Source organism: Symphalangus syndactylus, chromosome 2, assembly GCF_028878055.3.
Source record: "Symphalangus syndactylus isolate Jambi chromosome 2, NHGRI_mSymSyn1-v2.1_pri, whole genome shotgun sequence".
Lineage (NCBI taxonomy): Eukaryota > Metazoa > Chordata > Mammalia > Primates > Hylobatidae > Symphalangus > Symphalangus syndactylus.
Genome location: NC_072424.2, coordinates 52077400 through 52102683, shown reverse-complemented (window position 1 = coordinate 52102683; position 25284 = coordinate 52077400). Strand labels below are relative to the sequence as shown.

Below are 25284 nucleotides of genomic sequence, written 5' to 3'. Positions count from 1 at the left end.
GATTCTTAGAGAAATGGCTGATTCTTGGACTGGGATGGGAAATACACAAGACATGCCTGGAGGAGCCAGAAAGGAAAGAAGCATTCAAATAACAGACAAAAAACCGAACAAACCTACATTGGTGTGTGTGTCAAAGGGACACAGCCAATTTAAACAGCTCCTAGTGGACAAAGCTGGAATAATTTGAGCAACAAAATAAATAATGGTGAATTTGTGTACACTTGACATGATGTTATGAAAGTGGCACAGAGTGGCTGTGCCCCTCTCAGCAGTGCCAGCCCTCCCCCATTTGCCACAGTGTCCCCATCATTCCCCACTGCGGTCCCAATGTTGAGTCTGCATGCCAATCACCATTCATTAACCAGCTGATGCTGTCACGGGAGATACTGTATTCCTCTCTTTGAAGTGGGAAGCTGAAAAACAGATCAAATGGGCCATGCATTTCAAAAATGTATGGTGGCAATATTGTTCTATGTATGAAAACAGGGAATGTTCCTAAATATTTAGTGTGAAAAGTATGTGTATAAAGATACCATTAGAAATAAACCATAATAAGAACTATGAGATATGTGAGAAAGGGACATGACTCAAAACATTAATAGATGAAAATGAACCACGTTGAAATTTTAGCCCTTTAGATTTTAATATAAATAAAATAATACTGCTTATACAAGAACAGCTTCACTTAATTATGTTACTTGCTTTAGGTCATATGTATTTGTGAATTCTGGTATGGACTGTCTAGGAGGGGCCTGACTGGGCTCTGATTATTATAAAGCTATATAAATCAAGACAATGTGGCATTAGTATAAGGATAAATATATAGATAAATAGAAGAAACTAGAGAATTTAGAAATAGTTCCTCCTACATATAGTCAGTTGATTTCTGGCTAAGATGCCAAGGCAGTTCAATGGGGGAAAAGGACAGTCTCTTCAGCAATCAGGGCTGGAATGAATGGACATCCATGCTAAAAAAAAAAAGTAGATGTGGAGAAAGAGGGACCCTTGTACATGGTTGGTAGAAATGTAAATTGGCATAGCCATTGTAGAGAACAGTATGGAGGCTCTTCAAAATATTAAAAATAGAGCTACCAAATGATGCAGCAATTCCACTATTGAACATATATATCCAAAGGATATGAAATCAGTATGTCAAAGAGAATGCCCATGTTTATTGCAGCACTATTCACAATAGCCAAGATACGAAATCAACCTAAGTGCCAATCCACAGATGAATGGATTAAGAAAACGGGATATATATATATACACACACACACATACACACAATAGGGTACTATTCTGCCTTAGAAAAGAAGGAAATCCTGTAATTTGCAACAACATAAAAAAATCGGGAAGACATTATGCTAAGTAAAACTCACCAGGCTAAGAAACACAAATACCAATGGTCTCACTGATAAATGGAACCTTAAAAAGAGGCAGGAGAATGGCGTGAACCCGGGAGGCAGAGCTTGCAGTGAGCTGACATCGCGCCACTGCACTCCAGCCTGGGTGACAGAGCGAGACTCCGTCTCAAAAAAAAAAAAACAAAAACCGTCAAACTCATAGAAACAGAAAGTAAAATGGTGGTATCAGAGGTTGGACAGGGAGCGAGGGGTGGCAGGGATTGGGGGGCTGTTGGTCAAAGGACATAAATTTTTACTTAGAAGGAATAAGTTCAAGAGATCTATTGTATGTCATGGTGACTATAGTTAATATATTGTATACTTAAAAATTGCTGAGGCAGATTTTTAAGTGTTCCTTATCACAAAAAAATGATAACCATGTGAGGTAATATGTATTTGACAATGTATACATGTATCAAATCATCACGTTATACAACATAAATATATACCATTTTTATTAACTAAAAAATTAAAGAAAGAAAAAGAACACCACCTATATCTCACAAAATTCATAAAAATTAAATTAAAATGGGACCATGAACCCAAACACAAAAGCTAAAGTTTTTAAGTTTATAAACTTCTAGAAGAAAATACAGGAGAAAATCTTTGAGGTCTTAGGGTAGGCAAAACTTCCTTAAACAGGACATAAATAATAGGAACCTTAAATAAATCTATAAATTGGACTTCATCAAAATTAAAATTTTCTACTCTCCAAAAGATACTATTAGGAAAATTTTTAAAGTAATCCATAGATTGGGAGAACATATCCTAATACATACATCTGACAAAACACTAGTATTCAGAATGCATAGAACTTCATAGCTCAAGAAAAAAGACAACCCAATTAAAAAAGTCAGTGAAAGATATGAATGGACATTTCATCAAGATATATGAATGACCAATTATCACACAAAAAAATGCTCTGTGTCATCACCCATTACAGAAATGGAAATTAAAACCACAATAAAATTAAAATTTTAGAAATTAAACAAAATTAAAAAACAGAAATTAAAGCCACTACTGACCCACCAGAATGGCTAAAATGAAAAGATTGGCAATATCAAGAGTTGATGACAATGTGGAATAATTAGGTCTCATATACATTCTTGGTGGTAGTAAAAAAAGGTAATAACTACTTGTGAAAAAAAAATTGGTAGTTTCCTATAAAGTTAAAAAACATGACACAGCAATTCTTTTCCTAGTTATTTACTGCAGAGAAATGAAAGGTTATGTCCATACAAAACCTTGTGCCTGAATGTTCAAACAGCTTCACTCATAATATCCATAAGCTGGAAACAGCCCAAATGTTCATCAACTTGTAAACAGATAAACAAATAGATAGGCAAAACATACATACAATGGATTGCTATTCAGTAAGAGACAGTAATGAATAATTGATATGCATAATAACATGTACCAATTTCTAAAACATAATGCTGAGTAAAAGTAGCCAGAGAAAAGGCCTCATATACTACTATTCCACTTACATGAAATTCTAGAATAGATACACTAATCTACAGTGACACAAAGCAGGTCAGAGGCTGAAAGTGGTGAGGGCTGACTGCAAAAGGTCATAGGTGACAGGGTGACAGTTACCAGGGTATATGAATTTGCTAACATGAAGCAAACGCCACACTTCAAATGAGTACACTTTCGTTTAGGTAAACTATACCTCAAGAAAGGTAATTTAAAATAAAAACAAAATAATTAGGTGGTTTCAATATGAACTCAGGATTAAAGAGCCTAGAAAAATTAACACCCTAGTAGCAGTAAAACACAAACACCCAACTCTTGGTTTGTAAATATTATTTTCCACTAAAGGGAAAGAGGGGTCCTTGGAGAAGAGGCTGATTTCAGGTCTGACACACGCCCACAGTACTGAAAGTACGAGATAAGCCTAAGATATCTTGGGCCAAAAAAGCCAAGAAGTGCTCAAAGCTAAACAAGGACAAGTTCAATGAAGACAGAAGCTGGTGTGAAGGGTTCCTGGCCAATCTGTGAATGATTTCAAATATCAAAAAGAATGACATCAGTGGATTAAAACACATGGTGAGAAAAACTGACCCATAAGTCTATAATTACAGGGGATGTGTGTAGCTATCGTTGGGTAAAAGTTATTGGAAAACAAAATATTCTCATTGTCTCAAGGTATCACCCCTGGGGTTACTTGTTAATTACAGGAGGAAAATGTGCCTTCACAGTAAGAGGTATGGCAGTCATTCCCTTGGCCAAGCAGTCAAGTTCGGCATCACCATAAAAAAAAAAATGACCTGACAATATATGCTGCCTCATTGGATGCAAGGAGGAAGACAACATAACCTATGTGGTGTCCTTGACAAAGAGGTTTGGACTCAATATAGTTATCAAGAAACAAATAAAGTTTGGGGAAACTAAAGTGTCAAATGCAATTTTGTCTTTGTGTGAACTTATCATAGCCAAATCTATGAGCTATTTAAATTTCTATTTTCCCCAAGGTTTCTAGGAAAGCAGCAACTGTTGTAGAATAGAATCACAGCTAGGAGTATAATTATTGTGTATAGTGGTGTAATTATGATGATGATGCTGAGGAAACACAAGAGTTACTGCTTTGGAAGTCCCCCCAACCACAGGAGCCACCAATGTTAAAATGCATTCCTTCTGGAAAAGTCAAATGAGCTTTGTCTATTCCACTATCCCTTGCATAGATCTGTATACTTCAGTAAAATGTGATGTTTATTAAAAATACAAATATAATTAATTGCCAATGGCTATGTTTATCTGGATATCAAAAGGAAAACTTTATACAAAATTAAATTATACTTAGGTTTGCATAAAACTGCTGCAGATTAGCATGTCGAACGTACTCCAATAACCTACATTTTTGCCCCCTTTAGAATTGGATTCTTTGCTACATATATTCCCCAAAATGGGTTTCAAGGGTCCCGAGTTCTTTAATGGCAGACAGCATGTTGCTCACCTCTGTGGCAGTGTGTCCAACAGGTAACAGAAGGTTTGTGTGGCTGTATAGTTCACTTGGCATGGGGATCTGCAGCTCTTCGTAACATAGGATAGCTAGTATCATTATCCACTAGTCTTTTCATGTAATAGGCAAACTCAGATACAAAGGAGCTACTCTACATCTCAAAAAAGGAATAAATTAACATAACTGACTTGAAAGCATAATAATACTTTTCCTTCTTAAAAAAATGTAGTCTCAGAATGTCTCCTGGCACTGTGTGTGTGTGTGTGTAGAGAGAGAGAGGGACTGGGGCATGTATTGGATTGTTCAACTATTTATCATCACTACATAAAAGGGAGCTGAGTTCACTACAGGAATGCTTGCCTTGGCCACACTCAATCTATTTTCCCAAATGAGTTCTAACCCGAAGACCTCTGCTCTAGTTTACTTAGTACCATGATAATGTGAGGAAATTTAAACTGCTTCATTTCTCTTTCTTAATTTTTCCACATGAAAACCAACTATCTATCTCCTATTCTTCTCAGAGAGAATGGGGGAAAAGAAGTCTCTAAAGCACTTAGACATTCTTAAAAGATGTTATCAACCATGCGGTTTCAAAATTAGGTAATATTCCAGCACATTACAGAGATCGTACACCCCCATACTCTACCACGACCACACACATACATAGAGCATTGTCTCATAGCAATTATTTTTTAAAGACAGAGTCTCACTCTGTCACCCAAACTGGAGTTCAGTGGCATGATCACAGCTCACTGCAACCTTGACCTCCTCCTGGGCTGAAGCAATCCTCCTGCCTCAGCCTCCCAGCTAGCTGGGGACTGTAGGCGTGCACCACCACACTCAGCTAATTTTTTATTTTTTGTAGATACAGGACTTTACTAGATTTCCCAGGCTGGTCTCAAACTCCTGGGCTCAAGCAATCCTCCTGCCGTGGCCACCCAAAGTGCTGATTATAGGCATGAGCCACTGCACCCAGCCTTATAGCAAGTTTTGAGAAAAGCACACACTCCTACTTTGTCGTCATACAAGGAGATGTAACCTCTCTTTTCACAGAAATGAAATACAGTATTCTTTGCTTTCTTCTTCTTTAATCCCATCCCCTGCTCCACTTAAGATCCTTCCACGTCTGGGTTTCTCAGTCTCTAATTAACATCTAATACTGCTTGAAAAAAGAATTTAAAGCAATTACACAGACACATAGATAAAAGAAAACCGAACAAAGGTGAGTGAAAAATCAATGACGATCCTATACACAAGCAACTATCATGGAAACAGCATTACAATAGCAAAAGAAAATGTGCAATGCTAGGCATCAACTTACTGATAATGATGCAGGAACATGAAGAAAACCACAAACTTTGCCATGAAACCTGAGCGAGTCCAGGGATGGGCTACGGCAGATACTATTGGTTGCCTACTCAACATCTACTGTCTTCTCTTCCTTATTGGCTGAGCTTCATTTTGGTTCAAATGTTAACCAGCCCTGCCGGGCGCGGTGGCTCACGCTTGTAATCCCAGCACTTTGGGAGGCCGAGGCGGGCGGATCACGAGGTCAGGAGATCGAGACCACGGTGAAACCCCGTCTCTACTAAAAATACAAAAAAAATTAGCCGGGCGTGGTGGCAAGCGCCTGTAGTCCCAGCTACTCGGAGAGGCTGAGGCAGGAGAATGGCGTGAACCCAGGAGGCGGAGCTTGCAGTGAGCCGAGATCGCGCCACTGCACTCCAGCCTGGGCGACAGAGCGAGACTCCGTCTCAAAAAAAAAAATGTTAACCAGCCCTTCCCCCACATGACTGCCAAGAGGGTGATGGTCTCTCAATGCCAGGGATAAATCTTGAGTTGTCAGTGATTAGTGTGGGCCTGGCAGTCCTGGCCATCAGAGGAAGTGTGCTGGGCTGCTTCTGGGAAAAGTGCCTTCACTCCTAAGGATGGTCCCTTTCCGTCCCAGCACATTGCCATGTCTGGTTGTGATGGCTGAACTACAGCAGCCACCTTGCAACCAGGAAGAGAACCAGCCTGAAGACAAAGCTGACATTGTGAGGATGGCAGGGTGGAGAGCATTGGAAAGACTCCAGGACCGTGATGACACCGAGTCACTAAGTCATCCAGCCCTAAAACCTGCTGTATATCTGGACTTCCTGTTATGGGAACGTGGCTTCTTGCTCAACACTTTTCCTCTTCCTAAGTTCACAGGAATACTCCATGTTTCAGCATCCTTTGCAGTTAGGATGGGGTCATATGACTGATTTATGCACACCGGAGCATGGGCAAAATTCATATAAGTCAATTTCCAGCCTGGTCCTTAAAAACAATCTGTGTGATCCACCAGTCCTCTTCCCTTGCAGGGGTGACTTTGCAAGTCATGTGTTGCTTATAAAGTGACATATCTGAGTCACTAACTGCCCAGGAGAGTCACCAACCCCCGGCAAACGTTGTGAGACCAAGCAATAAGCTTTTACTGTATCAAGCCTCTCAGTAGTCAGGGTTTGCCTCTCAGTAGTCAGAGTTTGCCTCTGCAGCAGCCACTATTTAGTTATTCTGCTAATATAGTGAGATAATATATGTGCTTAGTGTTGAAGCCAGTTTGAGTTGGGGTTTTTGTCACCTGTAGCCAAAAGCTTCCTATTTGGCACACTTTCCATTCTGTTGGACCAGAAGTTTCAACAATATACAAGATTCTTCATATTAATGCCCAAACCTTGCTGACAATAGCTCCCTGGCATGTAGCTATTCTGGGCTGTTGGTTTGGTGCAAGGCCATAAAAGCTTTAACCACAGTATCAGGGAGAAGTGCAGCATGATTTTACGTAAATAAACCTAAGGCATCTAACAAAGATGAGTGCCTAAATGGAAGAGAGTCAGGGGCACCAAGGACATTGTCTCCAGGGAGTTAGTGCTAGGAGCTATAACTAATCATCTCTGTGTAAGATTCACATTTACTAGGACCTGACTCACAAGAAAGTGGAAGCTTTCCATCTTGGCCATCTTTGACTAAATAGGCTCTTTGAATAGCAGGACTGAAGTTTAATTTTTCCACCCATTAGTAAAGCACTAAAATGCTATGGTGTTGAATACAGAGAAGTACCCTGTGCTGAATTCTAATTTCCAAAATAAATACAGCATTTATGAGAATTTGAATTTGAAAAAAATGTTTCACAGTTAGAAGCAGTAGACTATAAGCAGTAGACAATATAAATAAACCTTAAAAACATGGTACGACATGAAAAAATGTTTTAATCTATAATGCCATTATGTACATTTAAAATATTGCACATAAAGCACTCTACATTTCACAAAGATACATACAAATATAATAATGCACAGCATAAACGTTAGAATAGATGACTGAGGATAAGGATAAAGGGAAATAAACAACAAGAGACGAAACTTGCAGATAATTACGTTAACAGGTTGGAACTGGATGCAGGATAAAATCTTATCTCTATACTCAAAATCTGAGAAAAAAAAAATTCTCAGGTTCTCCTGGTGGAAAATATACTCAGAATACATGACAGCTGGATAAAAGTAAAACAGGGAGGGAACCATTTAAGATCATAGAAGTAATTAAACACTTCCAGAAAATATTTTAAAAGGTAGACATTTTCCAAATTTGAAAAAACTTTTCCTAGAACAGTAAGTAGACATGGACTCTTTGTAGCTTCAGAAAAAGATTAATATTTTACACAGTTAACATGACCAACCATTACTTAGGCCAAAAGTAAAGATGTAGGGGGATCTTGAAAGAAAATCTAATTCAGAAAGCCCAAACACACACACACTCACACACACTCTCTCTCTCTCTCACACACACACCCACACACACATGCTAGGGCTGTTTATCTGGTATAAGATCGCAGCAGTATTTATGTAAATAAGGTTTTGCTTACAGATTATTACCTCCTTAATTGGGAAAAGAGTATCAGGAAAACAAAATGAATAAAGAAACAAGAACAAATTATATACTATTGACAATAGATACATTTTAAGTATAAGAACATAGATGGGATAAAAGAATATGGGAAATCATATGTAAACAAGAAGGTGTATGAAAGCTACTGTGGCTTTATTAATATCAGACAAAGTAGTTTTCAAGACAGTGATTACTAGAGATAATAAGGGGCTTTTAAAAATATATACACTGAGTGGCTAAGATATTGCTTTTTAGAGCCAGACCCTCTAATATTTTTAACAGCTTTGTAACTCTGGATATATTACTTACCCTCTTTGATCCTCAGTTTCCTGATAAAAGTGGGAATTGACAGCTGTATCAGAAGGTAATTGGGATGTACAAATAAGATGATGTATGTAAAGTGCTTAGCACACTGCTTGGCATCAGATAATACAGAATAAATGATTTGTATTTATGCTGATATCTTTTGTGATCCACTGCCCAACCTTCTCCATCCTGCTTTGAGTCCAAGGTGCATGATATAATTAGAACCACAGCAGTGAAACAAATATCTGAATTCCGATCTTTGCTTTGTTTACTAGCTGGCTTTGGCACATGTGTGACTTTAAGCACCATGAGCCTTATTTTCCTCTTTCTCCTCTTGTTTTTTTTTTTGAGACGGAGTCTTGCTCTGAGGCTGGAGTGCAGTGGCGCGATCTCAGCTCACTGCAGGCTCCACCTCCCGAGTTCATGTCATTCTCCTGCCTCAGTCTCCCGAGTAGCTGGGATTGCAGGAGCCCACCACCACGCCCGGCTAATTTTTTGTATTTTTAGTAGAGATGGGGTTTCACCATGTTAGCCAGGATGGTCTCAATCTCCTGACCTCCTGATCCACCCGCCTCAGCCTCCCAAAGTGCTGGGATTACAGGCGTGAGCCATTGTGTCCAGTCCCTCTTCTTTTTTTTAAGACTTTATTTTAGGTTCAGGGGTCCATGTGCAGGCTTGTTATCAATAAGTTGCATGTTGTGGGGGTTTGGTGTACAGATTTTCATCGCCCAGGTAATGAGCATATTAGGTCGTTTTTTCTATCCTCATCCTCCTCCCACCCTCCACCCTCAAGTAGGCCCAGTGTCTATTATTCCCTTCTTTGTATCCATGTGTTCTCAATATTTAGCTTCCACTTATAAGTTAGACTATGCAGCATTTGGTTTTCTGTTCCTACATTAGTTTGCTTAGAGTATTGACCTCCACCACTATCCATGTTGCTGCAAAGGACGTGATCTCATTCTTTTTTTATGGTTACGTAGTATTACATGGTGTATATATACCACATTTTCTTTATCCAATCTACCAGTGATGGAAATTTAAGTTGGTTCCATGTCTTTCCTACTGTGAATGGTGCTGCGATGAACGTGTGTGTGCATGTGTCTTTATGGTAGAATGATTTCTATTCCTTTGGGCATATACCCAATAATTGGATGGCTGGGTAAAATGGTAGTTCTGTTTTAAGTACTTTGAGAAATTGCCACTCTGTTTTCCACAGTGGCTGAACTAATTTACATTTCCACCAGCAGCATATAGGCATTCCCTCTTCTCCATAACCTTGTCAACATCTGTTATTTTATGACTTTTTAATAATACCCATTCTGACTGGTGTGAGATGGTATCTCATTGTGGTTTTAATTTGTATTTCTCTAAAGATTAGTGATGTTGCTCATTTTTTCATATGCTTGTTGGCCACATGTATGTCATCTTTTGAAAAGTGTCTGTTCATTTACTTTACCTACTTTTAAATTTTTTTTTTTTTTCTTGTAAACTTGTTTAAGTTCCTTATAGATTCTGGATATTAGACCTTTGTCAGATGCATACTTTACAAATACTTTCTCCCATTCTGTAGGTTGTCTGTTTACTCTCGTGATAGTTTCTTTTTGTTGTGCAGAAGATCTTTAATTAGGTCCCACTTGTCGTTTTTTTGTTGCAATTGCTTTTGGCATCTTCATCATGAAATCTTTGCCAGGGACTATGTCCAGAATGGTATTTCTTAGGTTTTCCTCTAGGGTTTTATAGTTTTTACAGTTAAGTCTTTAATATATCTTGAGTTGATTTTATATATGGTGATAGGAAGTGGGCTAGTTTTAATCTTCTGCATATGGGTAGCGATCTATCCCAGAATCACTTATTGACTAGGAGGTCCTTTCCCCATTGTTTTTGTCAATTTTGTCAAAGAGCAGACGGTTCTAAGTACACAGCTTTATTTCTGGGCTCTCTATTCCATTGGTTTATGCGTCTGTTTTTGTACAAGTACCATGCTGTTTTTGTTACTGTAGGCTTGTAGTATAGTTTGAATTTTGGTAATGTGATGCGTCCAGTTTTGTTCTTTTTGCTCAGGATTGATTTGGCTATTCAAGCTTTTTTTTGGTTCCACCTGCATTTTAGAACAGTTTTTTCTAATTCTGTGAAAAATATCACTGGTAGTTTGAAAGGAATAGCATTGAACACGTAAAATTGCTTTGGGCAGTATGGCCACTTTAACAACATTGATTCTTCCTATCCGTGAGCATGGAATGAATGTTTTCTCATGTTTGTGTTGTCCGATTTCTTTCAGCACTGTTTTGTAATTCTCAATCTAGAAATATTTTACCTCTCTGGTTAGCTGTATGCTTAGGTATTTTATTTTTTGTGTGACTATTATGAATGGGATTGTGTCCTTGATTGGCTCTCAGCTTGGATGTTGTTAGTATAAAGGAATGCAACTTATTTTTGCACAGTGATTTTGTATACTGCAACTTTGCTGAAGTTGTTTGTCAGATCTAGGAGCTTTTGGGCAGACACTATGGACTTTTCTAGGTATAAAATCATATTGTCTGACTTCCTCTCTTCCTATTTGGATGCCTTTTCTTTATTTGTCTTGCTTGACTGCTCTGCCTAGAACTTCCAGTAGTATATTGAATATGAGTGGTGATAGTGGGCATAATTGTCTTATTCCACAAGGGGAATGATTCCAGCTTTTGCTCTTTCAGTATGATGCGGGCTGTGATTTTTTCACAGATGGCTCTTATTATTTTGAGGTATGTTCCTTTGATGCCTAGTTTGTTGAGGGTTTCTAACATGAAGGGGTATCGAATTTTGCATTCAACAGATGTATCTGCATCTATTGAGATTATCATTTGGTTTTTCTTTTTAGTTCTGTTTATGTGATGAATCATATTTATTGATTTGTATATGGTGAACCAATCTCACATGCCAAGTATAAAGCCTACTTGGATCATGGTGGATTAGTTTTTTGATGTGCTGCTGAATTCAGATTGCTAGTATTTTGTTGAGAATTTTTGCATCTATGTTTGTCAAGGATATTGACTTGAGGTTTTCTTTTTATGTTGTCTCTCCCAGTTTTTGTTATCAGGATGAAGCTGGCCTTATAGAACGAGTTAGGGAGGAGTCCCTCCTCCTTAATTTTTTGGAATAGTTTCAGTAGGAATGGTACCTGCAGTCCCCCACCCTCTGACAGGCCCCGGTGTGTGATGTTCCTCTCTCTGTGTCCACGTGTTCCCATAGTTCAACTCCCACTTATGAGTGAGAACATGCGGTGTTTGGTTTTCTGTCCTTGTGATAGTTTGCTGAGAATGATGGTTTCCAGCTTCATCCATGTACCTATAAAGGACATGAACTCATTCTTTTTTATGGCTGCATAGTATCCCATGGTATATATGTGCCATATTTTCTTTATCCAGTCTATTATTATTTTTTTAACAAAGACATTTATTTTGGAGAAAGCATTGATTGTAGATTTTGAAACTATTTTTATATTTTCCCCTCTTGGTGCCAGCAAAAAATGCAACTTTCCTAAGACTTTGAAAAGTTATTAGTAAACTGCCTGACATTCCTTCCTGATATCCTTATAGGTGTAAATATTTACAGAACTGGGAATGATCTTAATCCAAATCCATAAAATTGAATAACTTTTTTTTTTAACCAGACATAGAATACTATATATCCAGTCTATTATTGATGGACATTTGGGTTGGTTCCAAGTCTTTGATATTGTGAATAGTGCCACAATAAACATACATGTGCACGTGTCTTTATAGTAGAATGACTTATAATCCTTTGGGTATATACCCACAAATGGGATTGCTGGGTCAAATGGTATTTATAATTGTAGATCCTTAAGGAATTGCCACACTGTCTTCCACAATGGTTGAACTAATTTACACTCCCACCAACAGTGTAAAAGCGTTTCTACTTCTCCACATCCTCTCCAGCATCTGCTGTTTCCTGGCTTTTTAATGATTGCCACTCTAACTGGCATGAGATGGTATCTCATTGTGGTTTTGATTTGCATTTCTCTGATGACCAGTGATGATGGATATTTTTTCATATGTCTGTTGGCTGCATAACTGTCTTCTTTGGAGAAGTGTCTGTTCATATCCTTTGCCCACTTTTTGATGGAGTGGTTTTTTTTTCTTGTAAATTTATTTAGGTTCTTTGTACATTCTGAACATTAGCCCTTTGTCAGATGGATAGATTGAAAAATTTTTCTCCCATTCTGTAGGTTGCCTGTTCACTCTGATGGTAGTTTCTTTTGCTCTGCAGAAGCTGTTTAGTTTAATTAGATGCCATTTGTCAATTTTGGCTTTTGTTGCCATTGCTTTGGGTGTTTTAGTCATAAAGTCTTTGCCCATGCCTATGTACTGAAGGGTATTGCCTAGGTTTTCTTGTAGGGTTTTTATGGTTTTAGGTCTTACATTTAAGTCTTGTATCCATCTTGAGTTAATTTTTGTATAAGGTGTAAGGAAGGGATCCAGTTGCAGCTTTCTACATATGGCTAGCCAGTTTTCCCAGCACCATTTATTAAATAGGTAATCTTTTCCCCATTTCTTGTTTTTGTCAGGTTTGTCAAAGATCAGATGGTTGTAGATGTGTGGTGTTATTTCTGAGGGCTCTGTTCTGTTCCATTGGTCTATATCTCTGTTTTAGTACCAGTACCATGCTATTTGGTTACTGTAGCCTTATAGTATAGTTTGAAGTCAGGTAGCAAGATGCCTCCAGCTTTGATCTTTTTGCTTAGGATTGTCTTGGCAATGCGGGCTCTTTTTTGGTTCCATATGAACTTTAAAGTAGTTTTTTCCAATTCTGTGAAGAAAGCCATTGGTAGCTTAATGGGGATGGCAGTAAATCTATAAATTACCTTGGGCAGGATGGCCATTTTCACGATATTGATTCTTCCAACCCATGAGCATGGAATGTTCTTCCATTTGTTTGTGTCCTCTTTTATTTCGTTGAGCAGTGGTTTGTAGTTCTCCTTGAAGAGGTCCCTCACATCCCTTGTAAGTTGGATTCCTAGGTATTTTATTCTCTTTGAAGCAATTGTGAATGGGAGTTCACTCATGATTTGGCTCTCTGTTTTGTCTGTTCTTGGTGGATAGGAATGCTTGTGATTTTTGCACATTGATTTTGTATCCTGAGACTTTGCTGAAGTCGTTTATCAGCTTAAGGAGATTTGGAGCTGAGATGATGGAGTTTTCTACATATATAATCATGTCATCTACAAACAGGGACAATCTGACTTCCTCTTTTCCTAATTGAATACCCTTTATTTATTTCTCTTGCCTTATTGCCCTGGCCAGAACTTCCAACACTGTGTTGAATAGGAGTGGTGAGAGAGGGCATCCTTGTCTTGGGCCAGTTTTCAAAGGGAATGCTTCCAGTTTTTGCCCATTCAGTATGACATCGGCTGTGGGTGTGTCATAAATAACTCTTATTGTTTTGAGATACATTCCATCAATACCTAGTTTATTGAGAGTTTTTAGCATGAAAGGCTGTTGAATTTTGTTGAAGGCCTTTTCTGCATGTATTGAGATAATCGCGTGGTTTTTGTCATTGGTTCTGTTTATGTGATAGATTACATTTATTGATTTGCCTATGTTGAACCAGCCTTCCATCCCAGGGATGAAGTCGACTTGATCATGGTGGATAAGCTTTTTGATGAGCTGCTGGATTCGGGTTGCCAGTATTTTTTTTTGAAGATTTTCGCATCAATGTTCATCAGGGATGTTGGCCTAAAATTATCTTTTTTTGATAAAAAGATATCTTTTTAAGTCTCTGTGAGGATTTAGTATCAGGATGATGCTGGCCTTATAAAATGAGTTAGGGAAAATTCCCTCTTTTTCTATTGATTGGAATAGTTTCAGAAGGAATGGTACTAGCTCCTCTTTGTACCCCTCGTAGAATTTGGCTGTGAATCTGTCTGGTCCTGGACTTTTTTTGGTTGGTTGGCTATTAATTATTGCCTCAATTTCAGAAGCTGTCATTGAACTACTCAGAGATTCAACTTCTTCCTGGTTCAGTCTTGGGAGGGCGTATGGAGGAATTTTTCCATTTCTTCCAGATTTTCTAGTTTATTTGCATAGAGGTGTTTATAGTATTCTCTGGTGATAGTTTGTATTTCCATGGGATCGGTGGTGATATCCCCTTTATCATTTTTTATTGCATCTATTTGATTCTTCTCTCTTTTCTTCCTTATTAGTCTTGCTTGTCATCTAATTATTTTGTTGATCTTTTCAGAAAACCAGCTCCTGGGTTCATTGATTTTTTTTTAAGGTTTTTTTGTGTCTCTATCTCCTTCACTTCTGCTTTGATCTTAGTTATTTCTTGTCTTCTGCTAGCTTTTGAATTTGATTGCTCTTGCTTCTCTAGTGCTTTTATAATTGCAATGTTAAGGTGTTGATTTTAGACCTTTCCCATTTTCTCTTGTAGACATTTAGTGCTATAAATTTCCCTCTACACACTGCTTTAAATGTTTCTCAGAGATTCTTGAACGTTGTGTCTTTGTTCTCATTGGTTTCAAAGAACATTGTTATTTCTGCCTTCATTTCATTATTTACCCAGTAGTCATTCAGCAGCAGGTTGTTCAGTTTCCGTGCAGTTGTGCGGTTTTGAGTGAGTTTCTTAATCCTGAGTTCTAATTTGACTGCATTGTGGTCTGAGAGACAGTTTGTTGTAATTTCTGTTCTTTAATATTTGCTGAGCAGTGTTTTGGTTCCAATTATGTGGTCAATATTAGAATAAGTGTGATGTGGTGCTGAGGAGAATGTATATTCTGTTGATTTGGGATGGAGAGTTCTGTAGACGTCTATTAGTTCTGCTTGCTCTAGAGCTGAGTTCAAGTCCTGGATATCCTTGTTAATTTTCTGTCTTGTTGATCCATCTAATATTGACAGTGGGGTGTCAAAGTCTCCCATTATTATTGTGTGGGAGTCTAAGTCTCTTTGTAGACTTAGTCTCTAAGAACTTGCTTTATGAATCTGGGTGCTCCTGTATTGGGTGCATATATATTTAGGATAGTTAGCTCTTCTCATTGAATTGATCCCTTTACCATTATGTAATGGCCTTCTTTGTCTCTTTTGACCTTTGTTGGTTTAAAGTCTGTTTCATCAGAGACCAGGATGGCAACCCCTGCTTTTTTTTGCTTTCCATTTGCTTGGTAGATCTTCCTCCATCCCTTTATTTGAGACTATGTGTGTCTCTGAACATGAGATAGGTCTCCTGAATACAGCACACTGATGGTTCTTGACTCTTTATCCAATTTGCCAGTCTGTGTATTTAATTGGGGCATTTAGCCCATTTACATTTAAGGTTAATATTGTTATGTGTGAATATGATCCTTTCATGATGATGTTAGCTGGTTATTTTGCCCGTCAATTGATGCAGTTTCTTCATAGCATCGATGGTCTTTACAATTTGTTGTGTTTTTGTGGTGGCTGGTACCAGTTGTTCCTTTCCATGTTTAGTGCTTCCTTCAGGAGCTCTTGTAAGGCAGCCCTGGTGGTGACAAAATCTCTCAGCATTTGCTTGTCTGTAAAGGATTTTATTTCTCCTTCACTTATGAAGCTTAGTTTGGCTGGATATGAAATTCTGGGTTGAAAATTCTTTTCTTGGGGTGGAGCCAAGATGGCCAAACAGGAACAGCTCCGGTCTACAGCTCCCAGCCTGAGCGACACAGAAGACGGGTGATTTCTGCATTTCCATTTGAGCCACCGCTGCTGACACCCAGCTAAACAGGGTCTGGGGTGGACCTCTAGCAAACTCCAACAGACCTGCAGCTGAGGGTCCTGTCTGGTAGAAGGAAAACCAACAAACAGAAAGGACATCCACACCAAAAACCCATCTGTACATCACCATCATCAAAGACCAAAAGTAGATAAAACCACAAAGATGGGGAAAAAACAGAGCAAAAAAACTGGAAACTCTAAAAAGCAGAGCACCTCTCCTTCTCCAAAGGAACGCAGTTCCTCACCAGCAATGGAACAAAGCTGGACAGAGAATGACTTTGACGAGTTGAGAGAAGAAGGCTTCAGACGATCAAACTACTCTGAGCTACAGGAGGAAATTCAAAACAATAGCAAAGAAGTTAAAAACTTTGAAAAAAAATTAGACGAATGGATAACTAGAATAACCAATGGAGAGAAGGGCTTAAAGGAGCTGATGGAGCTGAAAGCCAAGTATCGAGAACTACGGGAAGATTGCAGAAGCCTCGGTAGCCGATGCGATCAACTGGAAGAAAGGGTATTGCTGATGGAAGATGAAATGAATGAAATGAAGCAAGAAGGGAAGTTTAGAGAAAAATGAATAAAAAGAAACAAACAAAGCTTCCAAGAAATTTGGGACTATGGGAAAAGACCAAACCTACATCTGATTGGTGTACCTGAAAATGATGGGGAGAATGGAACCAAGTTGGAAAACACTCTGCAAGATATTATCCAGGAGAACTTCCCCAATCTGGCAAGGCAGGCCAACATTCAGATTCAGGAAATACAGAGAATGCCACAAAGATACTCCTTGAGAAGAGCAACTCCAAGACACATAATTGTCAGATTCACCAAAGTTGAAATGAAGGAAAAAATGTTAAGGGCAGCCAGAGAGAAAGGCCACGTTACCCACAAAGGGAAGCCCATCAGACTAACAGCTGATCTCTCGGCAGAAACTCTACAAGCCAGAAGAGAGTGCGGGCCGATATTCAACATTCTTTTTTTTTTTTTTTTTTTTTTTTTTTTAAAAGTCATACCAATCATTTATCCAACATATGCCAAATGAACAGATGCACATTAAATCAAGAAAGTGAAATACAAAAGCAATCTTTGACATGATTCAAAAAGAAATCAGGCATTTGGGACTAATTTCTTTGTTACAACTTTTTGGTCTAATAAGAAGCTATTCTTATAGCAACTAAATAACAATAATACAAGTCCAAGAAAATTTACCACCAAAATATTTCTTTCAAGTAATATGTAGCTTTCAGGTAGCTAAATTTTCCCATTTTTAACACTATTCAGAAAGCAAAAACATTACCAAGTTACTATAACTGGTGATACTATAATTCAAAATAAATAGAGCTAAATTTTAATTTGATTAAAATAGAATCGTTTAAAAAATACTTAAAGGGGATATTGTGTTATAATTTTCACAATTAGAAGTCAAAGCCCTACATTTTTGATAAACATCAATCAGATCTAACATATTACTATTCTTCAAGAAATCATCATAAATCTTCCTAATGTCCTCATAATGGTCAGTCATGTCCATATTTTCAACTGGTAAGTTCAGTTTCTCATGGAGCAAGTATTTCCATGTCAGTAAAACATCACTGAGAGAGACTGTAAATTCTCCACTGTGCTACTGGCCTCATAAAATGAGCTGGAGAGTGCTCCCCCTTCTGCGTGCTTTTGGAAGAGTTTGAGAAGGATTGGTATTAGTTCTTTAAATGTTTGGTAGAATTCAGCAGTAAAGCCATCAGGTCCTGGGCTTTTCTTTAATAAAAGACTTTTTATTACTGATTCAATGTCCTTACTTTTTATTGGTCTATTCAGATTTCCTATTTCTTCATGATTTAGTCTTGGTAGATAGTACGTGTCAAGGAATTTGTCCATTTCTAGGTTATCCAATTTGTTGGCACATAAATTGTTCATAGTAGTCTTTTATGACCTGTTTTATTTCTGTGGTATCAGTTACAATGTATCCTTTTTCATTTCTTATTTTTTTTTTGTCTTCTCTTTTTTCTTAGTTTACCTAAAGGTTTGTTGATTTTATCTTTTCAAAAAGCCAACTCTTAGCTTCATTGATTTTTGCTATTATTTTTTAGGCTCTGTTTCATTTATTTCTGCTCTCATCTTTATTATTCTCTTCCTTCTGCTAAGTTTAGGCTTAGTGTGTTCTTTTCCTAGTTTCTTTTGGTATAATGTTAAGTTTATTAAAGATCTTTTTTTTTTAAATGTAGGTGTTTATTGCTATAAGCTTTCCTCTTAGAATTGCTTTTGCTCTATCCCATAAGTTGTGGTATGTTGTACTTCTATATTTTTTAAGGTTTTTTAAAATTTCCTTTTAATTTCTTCTCTGAACCATTGGTTAATTTCCACATTTGTTAATTTTCCAAAATTCTTCCTGTTACAGATTTCTAGTTTCATACCACTGTAATCAGAAAAGATTCTCAGTATGATTTCAATCTTCTTAAATTTGTTAAGACTTGTTTTGTGGGCTAACATATCATCTGTCTTGAAGAATGTTCTGTGTGCAGTAGGAACTCTTCCAAAAAAAAAAAAGGGAATACTTCCAAACTCATTTTATGAAACAAGCATGAACCGGACTCCAAAGCCACACTAGGACACTGTTTGTTGTTCTCTGCCATAGAAAGCTGCAATGCCAAGAGCATGGAGTCTGCACCACAAACAGTAGTTCTCTCAGAGTTACAAAGAGCACGCCAATTCTTTCGAAACTCTTTAATCATATCCAAGACAGACTTCTGATTAAACACAGCCATTATCTGGTTAGGGGTAGACCCGAAGACGTACTCTTGAGTGTGCAGAAGGATCCCCCACGGAAGTCCCTCCCGCGGCCCTCAACATTCTTAAAGAAAAGAATTTTCAACCCAGAATTTCATATCCAGCCAAACTAAGCTTCATAAGTGAAGGAGAAATAAAATACTTTACAGAAAAGCAAACGCTGAGTGATTTTGTCACTACCAGGCCTGCCCTAAAAGAGCTCCTGAAGGAAGCACTAAACATGGAAAGGAACAACCAGTACCAGCCCCTGCAAAAACATGCCAAATTGTAAAGAACATCGAGGCTAGGAAGAAACTGCATCAACTAACGAGCAAAATAACCAACTAACATCATAATAACAGGATCAGATTCACACATAACAATATTAACTTTAAATGTAAATGGGCTAAATGCTCCAATTAAAAGACACAGACTGGCAAACTGGATAAGGAGTCAGGACCCATCAGTGTGCTGTACTCAGGAAACCCATCTCACGTGCAGAGACACACACAGACTCAGAATAAAGGGATGGAGGAAGATCTATCAAGCAAATGGAAAACAAAAAAAGGCAGGGGTTGCAATTCTAGTCTCTGATAAAATAGACTTTAAACCAACAAAGATCAAAAGAGACAAAGAAGGCCATTACATAATGGTAAAGGGATCAATTCAACAAGAAGAGCTAACTATCCTAAATATATATGCACCCAACACAGGAGCACCCAGATTCATAAAGCAAGTCCTGAGTGACCTACAAAGGGACTTAAAATCCCACACAATAATAATGGGAGATTTTAACACCCCACTGTCAACATTAGAGAGATCAACGAGACAGAAAGTTAACAAGGATATCCAGGAATTGAACTCAGCTCTGCACAAAGTGGACCTAATAGACATCTACAGAACTCTCCACCCCAAATCAACAGAATATACATTTTTTTCAGCACCACACCACACCTATTCCAAAATTGACCACATAGTTGGAAGTAAAGCTCTCCTCAGCAAATGTAAAAGAACAGAAATTATAACAAACTCTCTCTCAGACCACAGTGCAATCAAACTAGAACTCAGGATTAAGAAACTCACTCAAAACCACTCAACTACATGGAAACTGAACAACCTGCTCCTGAATGACTATTGGGTACATAATGAAATGAAGGCAGAAATAAAGATGTTCTTTGAAACCAACGAGAACAAAGACACAACATACCAGAATCTTTGGGACACATTCAAAGCAGTGTGTAGAGGGAAATTTATAGCACTAAATGCCCACAAGAGAAAGCAGGAAAGATCCAAAATTGACACCCTAACATCACAATTAAAAGAACTAGAAAAGCAAGAGCAAACACATTCAAAAGCTAGCAGAAGGCTAGAAATAACTAAAATCAGAGCAGAACTGAAGGAAATAGAGACACAAAAAACCCTTCAAAAAATTAATGAATCCAGGAGCTGGTTTTTTGAAAAGATCAACAAAATTGATAGACTGCTAGCAAGACTAATAAAGAAGAAAAGAGAGAAGAATCAAATAGATGCAATAAAAAATGAAAAAGGGGATATCACCACCGATCCCAGAAATACAATCTACCATCAGAGAATACTACAAACACCTCTATGCAAATAAACTAGAAAATCTAGAAGAAATGGATAAATTCCTCGACAAATACACCCTCCCAAGACTAAACGAGGAAGAAGTTGAATCTCTGAATAGACCAATAACAGGTTCTGAAATTGTGGCAATAATCAATAGCTTACCAACCAAAAAGAGTCCAGGACCTGATGGATTCACAGCCAAATTCTACCAGAGGTACAAGGAGGAACTGGTACCATTCCTTCTGAAACTATTCCAATCGATAGAAAAAGAGGGAATCCTCCCTAACACATTTTATGAAGCCAGCATCATCCTGATACCAAAGCCTGGCAGAGACATAACCAAAAAAGAGAATTTCAGACCAATATCCTTGATGAACATTGATGCAAAAATCCTCAATAAAATACTGGCAAACCGAATCCGGCAGCACATCAAAAAGCTAAGCCACCATAATCAAGTGGGCTTCATCCCTGGGATGCAAGGCTGGTTCAACATATGCAAATCAATAAATGTAATCCAGCATATAAACAGAACCAAAGACAAAAACCACATGATTATCTCGATAGACGCAGAAAAGGCCTTTGACAAAATTCAACAACACTTCATGCTAAAAACTCTCAATAAATTAGGTATTGATGGGACGTATCTCAAAATAATAAGAGCTATCTATGACAAACCCACAGCCAATATCATACTGAATGGGCAAAAACTGGAAGCATTCCCTCTGAAAACTGGCACAAGACAGCGATGCCCTCTCTCACCGCTCCTATTCAATATAGTGCTGGAAGTTCTGGCCACAGCAATCAGGCAGGAGAAGGAAATAAAGGGTATTCAATTAGGAAAAGAGGAAGTCAAATTGTCCCTGTTTGCAGATGACATCATTGTATATCTAGAAAACCCCATTGTCTCAGTCCAAAATCTCCTTAAGCTGATTAGCAACTTCAGCAAAGTCTCAGGATACAAAATCAATGTACAAAAATCACAAGCATTCTTGTACACCAATCACAGACAAACAGAGAGCCAAATCATGAGTGAACTCCCATTCACAATTGCTTCAAAGAGAATAAAATACCTAGGAATCCAACTTACAAGGGATGTGAAGGACCTCTTCAAGGAGAACTACAAACCACTGCTCAATGAAATAAAAGAGGATACAAACAAATGGAAGAACATTCCATGCTCACGGGTTGGAAGAATCAATATCGTGAAAATGGCCATATTGCCCAAGGTAATTTATAGATTCAATGCCATCCCCATCAAGCTACCAATGACTTTCTTCACAGAATTGGAAAAAACTACTTTAAAGTTCATATGGAACCAAAAAAGAGCCCGCATCACCAAGTCAATCCTAAGCCAAAAGAACAAAGCTGGAGGCATCATGCTACCTGACTTCAAACTATACTACAAGGCTACAGTAACCAAAACAGCATGGTACTGGTACCACAACAGAGACATAGATCAATGGAACAGAACAGAGCCCTCAGAAATGGTGCCGCATATCTACAACTATCTGATCTTTGACAAACCTGACAAAAACAAGAAATGGGGAAAGGATTCCCTATTTAATAAATGGTGCTGGGAAAACTGGCTAGCCATATGTAGAAAGCTGAAACTGGATCCCTTCCTTACACCTTATACAAAAATTAATTCAAGATGGATTAAAGACTTAAATGTTAGACCTAAAACCATTAAAATCCTACAAGAAAACCTAGGCAATACCATTCAGGACATAGGCGTGGGCAAGGACTTCATGTCTAAAACACCAAAAGCAATGGCAACAAAAGCCAAAATTGACAAATGGGATCTCATTAAACTAAAGAGCTTCGGCACAGCAAAAGAAACTACCATCAGAGTGAATAGGTAACCTACAGAATGGGAGAAAATTTTTGCAACCTACTCATCTGACAAAGGGCTAATATCCAGAATCTACAATGAACTCAAACAAATTTACAAAGAAAAAAACAAACAACCCCATCAAAAAGTGGGCAAAGGACATGAACAGACACTTCTCAAAAGAAGACATTTATGCAGCCAAAAAACACATGAAGAAATGCTCATCATCACTGGCCATCAGAGAAATGCAAATCAAAACCACAGTGAGATACCATCTCACACCAGTTAGAATGGCCATCATTAAAAAATCAGGAAACACCAGGTGCTGGAGAGGATGTGGAGAAATAGGAACACTTTTACACTGTTGGTGGGACTGTAAACTAGTTCAACCATTGTGGAAGTCAGTGTGGCGATTCCTCAGGGATCTAGAACTAGAAATACCATTTGACCCAGCCATCCCATTACTGGGTATATACCCAAAGGACTATAAATCATGCTGCTATAAAGACACATGCACATGTATGTTTACTGCGGCACTATTCACAATAGCAAAGAGTTGGAACCAACCCAAATGTCCAACAACGATAGACTGGATTAAGAAAATGTGGCACATATACACCATGGAATACTATGCAGCCATAAAAAATGATGAGTTCCTTTCCTTTGTAGGGACATGGATGAAACTGGAAAACATCATTCTCAGTAAACTATCGCAAGGACAAAAAACCAAGCACCGCATGTTCTCACTCATAGGTGGGAATTGAACAATGAGAACTCATGGACACAGGAAGGGGAACATCACACTCCGGGGACTGTTGTGGGGTTGGGGGAAGGGGGAGGGACAGCATTAGGAGATATACCTAATGCTAAATGACGAGTTAATGGGTGTAGGAAATCAACATGGCACATGGATACATATGTAACAAACCTGCACATTGTGCACATGTACTCTAAAACCTAAAGTATAATAAAAAAAAAAAAAAAAAAAAAAGAACCATTGCTAGGGAACCAGTGGGGTTGTCTGGAGGTAAGAAAGCACTCTAGTTTTTTGAATTGCCAGAGTTCTTGCACTGATTCTTTCTCATCTGTGTGGGCTGACATTCCTTTAATCTTTGAAGTTGCTATCCTTTCGATAGGGCTTTTTACTTTTATATTCTTTGATATTCTTGAGAGTTTGATTGTGGTATAATGTCGGTTCAGTTGACTGGCTTCATTTTGGATGCTTTCAGGGCACCAAGGCTCAGCTCATCACTCATGGGCTATGTGATGTAATGCTGATGGGCTGGTACTGGGCCCCCAAACTTTGTTCTCTGCCCCATAGAGGTTAGAAAGCTGCTGCACTCTGGGGGCAAGGTATTCCCAGTGTGCTGGTAACAGTACTCTGATGGGGGTGCTGGCCACACACTTCATCAAGGTGGTGGCAGCAGGATCCATGCCTGTGCATTTGTGCTAGCAGAAGCAGGGTTACAGCAAGTTGCACACGTCTATGGGAGCAGGGTGCCTGAAGGATATTTCATAATGATAAAGGATTAATTCCTCAAGAAAAAAATCTAAGTGTATAGGCACCAAATAACGTAGTTTCAAAATACATAAAATAAAACATATATTTAAAAGGTAAAAGAGAAGTCTTCTAGTCCTAATGAGAAACATTAACAGTTTGTATTTTATAGAATAAGCACATGAAATACCTGTAGGGATACAGAACATTTGAGCAGCACTCAATCTAATTGACAAATATAGAACACTCTATCCAACAGTTGCAGAATAAATGTTCTTTAAGTGTACATGCAACATGCACCAGTATCAACCATATGCAGGAATACAAAGTAAATCAATAAATTTCAATTGAGTAAAACTATATTTTCAAACCACATAGAATTAAATTAGAAATCAAAACCAAATGTAAGAAAATCCTAAGTATTTCAAAATTAACATTTTATATTAGCTAGTAAAATTATTTTTTAAATGAACAAATAAATATAAATTAGAAAATATTTTGAACAATATAAAAATACAGCATCAAAATAAGTGGGATGCAACAAAAACAATGCCTAGGGTGAAGTGTAAAGCTTTAAACGTAATAAATATTGAAAAGAAGAGGTAGAAAAATCAAAGATCTAAGTTTTCATCTCAAGAAACTAAAAAAAGAAGAGAAAATTAAACCAAAAATAAAGGAAGGAAATAAAATTAAGAATAAAAAAATCAATGAGAGACAGACAATAGAGAAAAAGCAAAGTGCAGTGTTGGATTTGTGAATCTGGCTCCTAGAAATCCAACCTCAGATCCACCACTAATTAGCTGTGTGGCCTCAGGCAAATTAACAAGACACTGTATGACCATTTCCACACATATAAATGGGTACACCAACATCAATGTACCATGTCATAGGGTTGTTTTGAAGATTAAATGAGTTAAAACATGTAAAGGACTATGGTTCTGCTACATAAATAAGTACCATATAAGTGTCTTCTGTCATCATTGTCATCAGCATCATCATCAACATATGCTGCTCAGAGGATGTGATTCTCCAAACTTGGTTTAGACATTGGGACCTAGTACCAGGTAACCAGTGGAAACTCTTTTCTTATATGTTTAAAACAAAAAGACACATATCTTTCTATGAAAAACTGCATCAAGTAAATTCTATCATCAGCCCAGCCCTGAAATAAGGGCTGCCCTTCTTTCTGTGTTCCAGAATTTAGAAGGTTAATCTTTGATGCATGTTTAGTGTCAACATAAACAAGAACCAAGTCACTTAAAACCCTGCGTAGTCCAGGTGCAATGGCCCACACCCATAAT

General features: G+C 37.9%; 1 protein-coding gene and 1 pseudogene across 1 annotated transcript in view; both read right to left on the bottom strand.

Moving 5' to 3' along the window:
• Positions 1-25284, bottom strand: part of B3GAT2 (beta-1,3-glucuronyltransferase 2) — a 93363-nt gene that overhangs the window by 46995 nt on the left and 21084 nt on the right. The window lies entirely within an intron of this gene.
• LOC134735807 (PCNA-interacting partner-like) lies at positions 17677-19137 on the bottom strand (annotated as a pseudogene).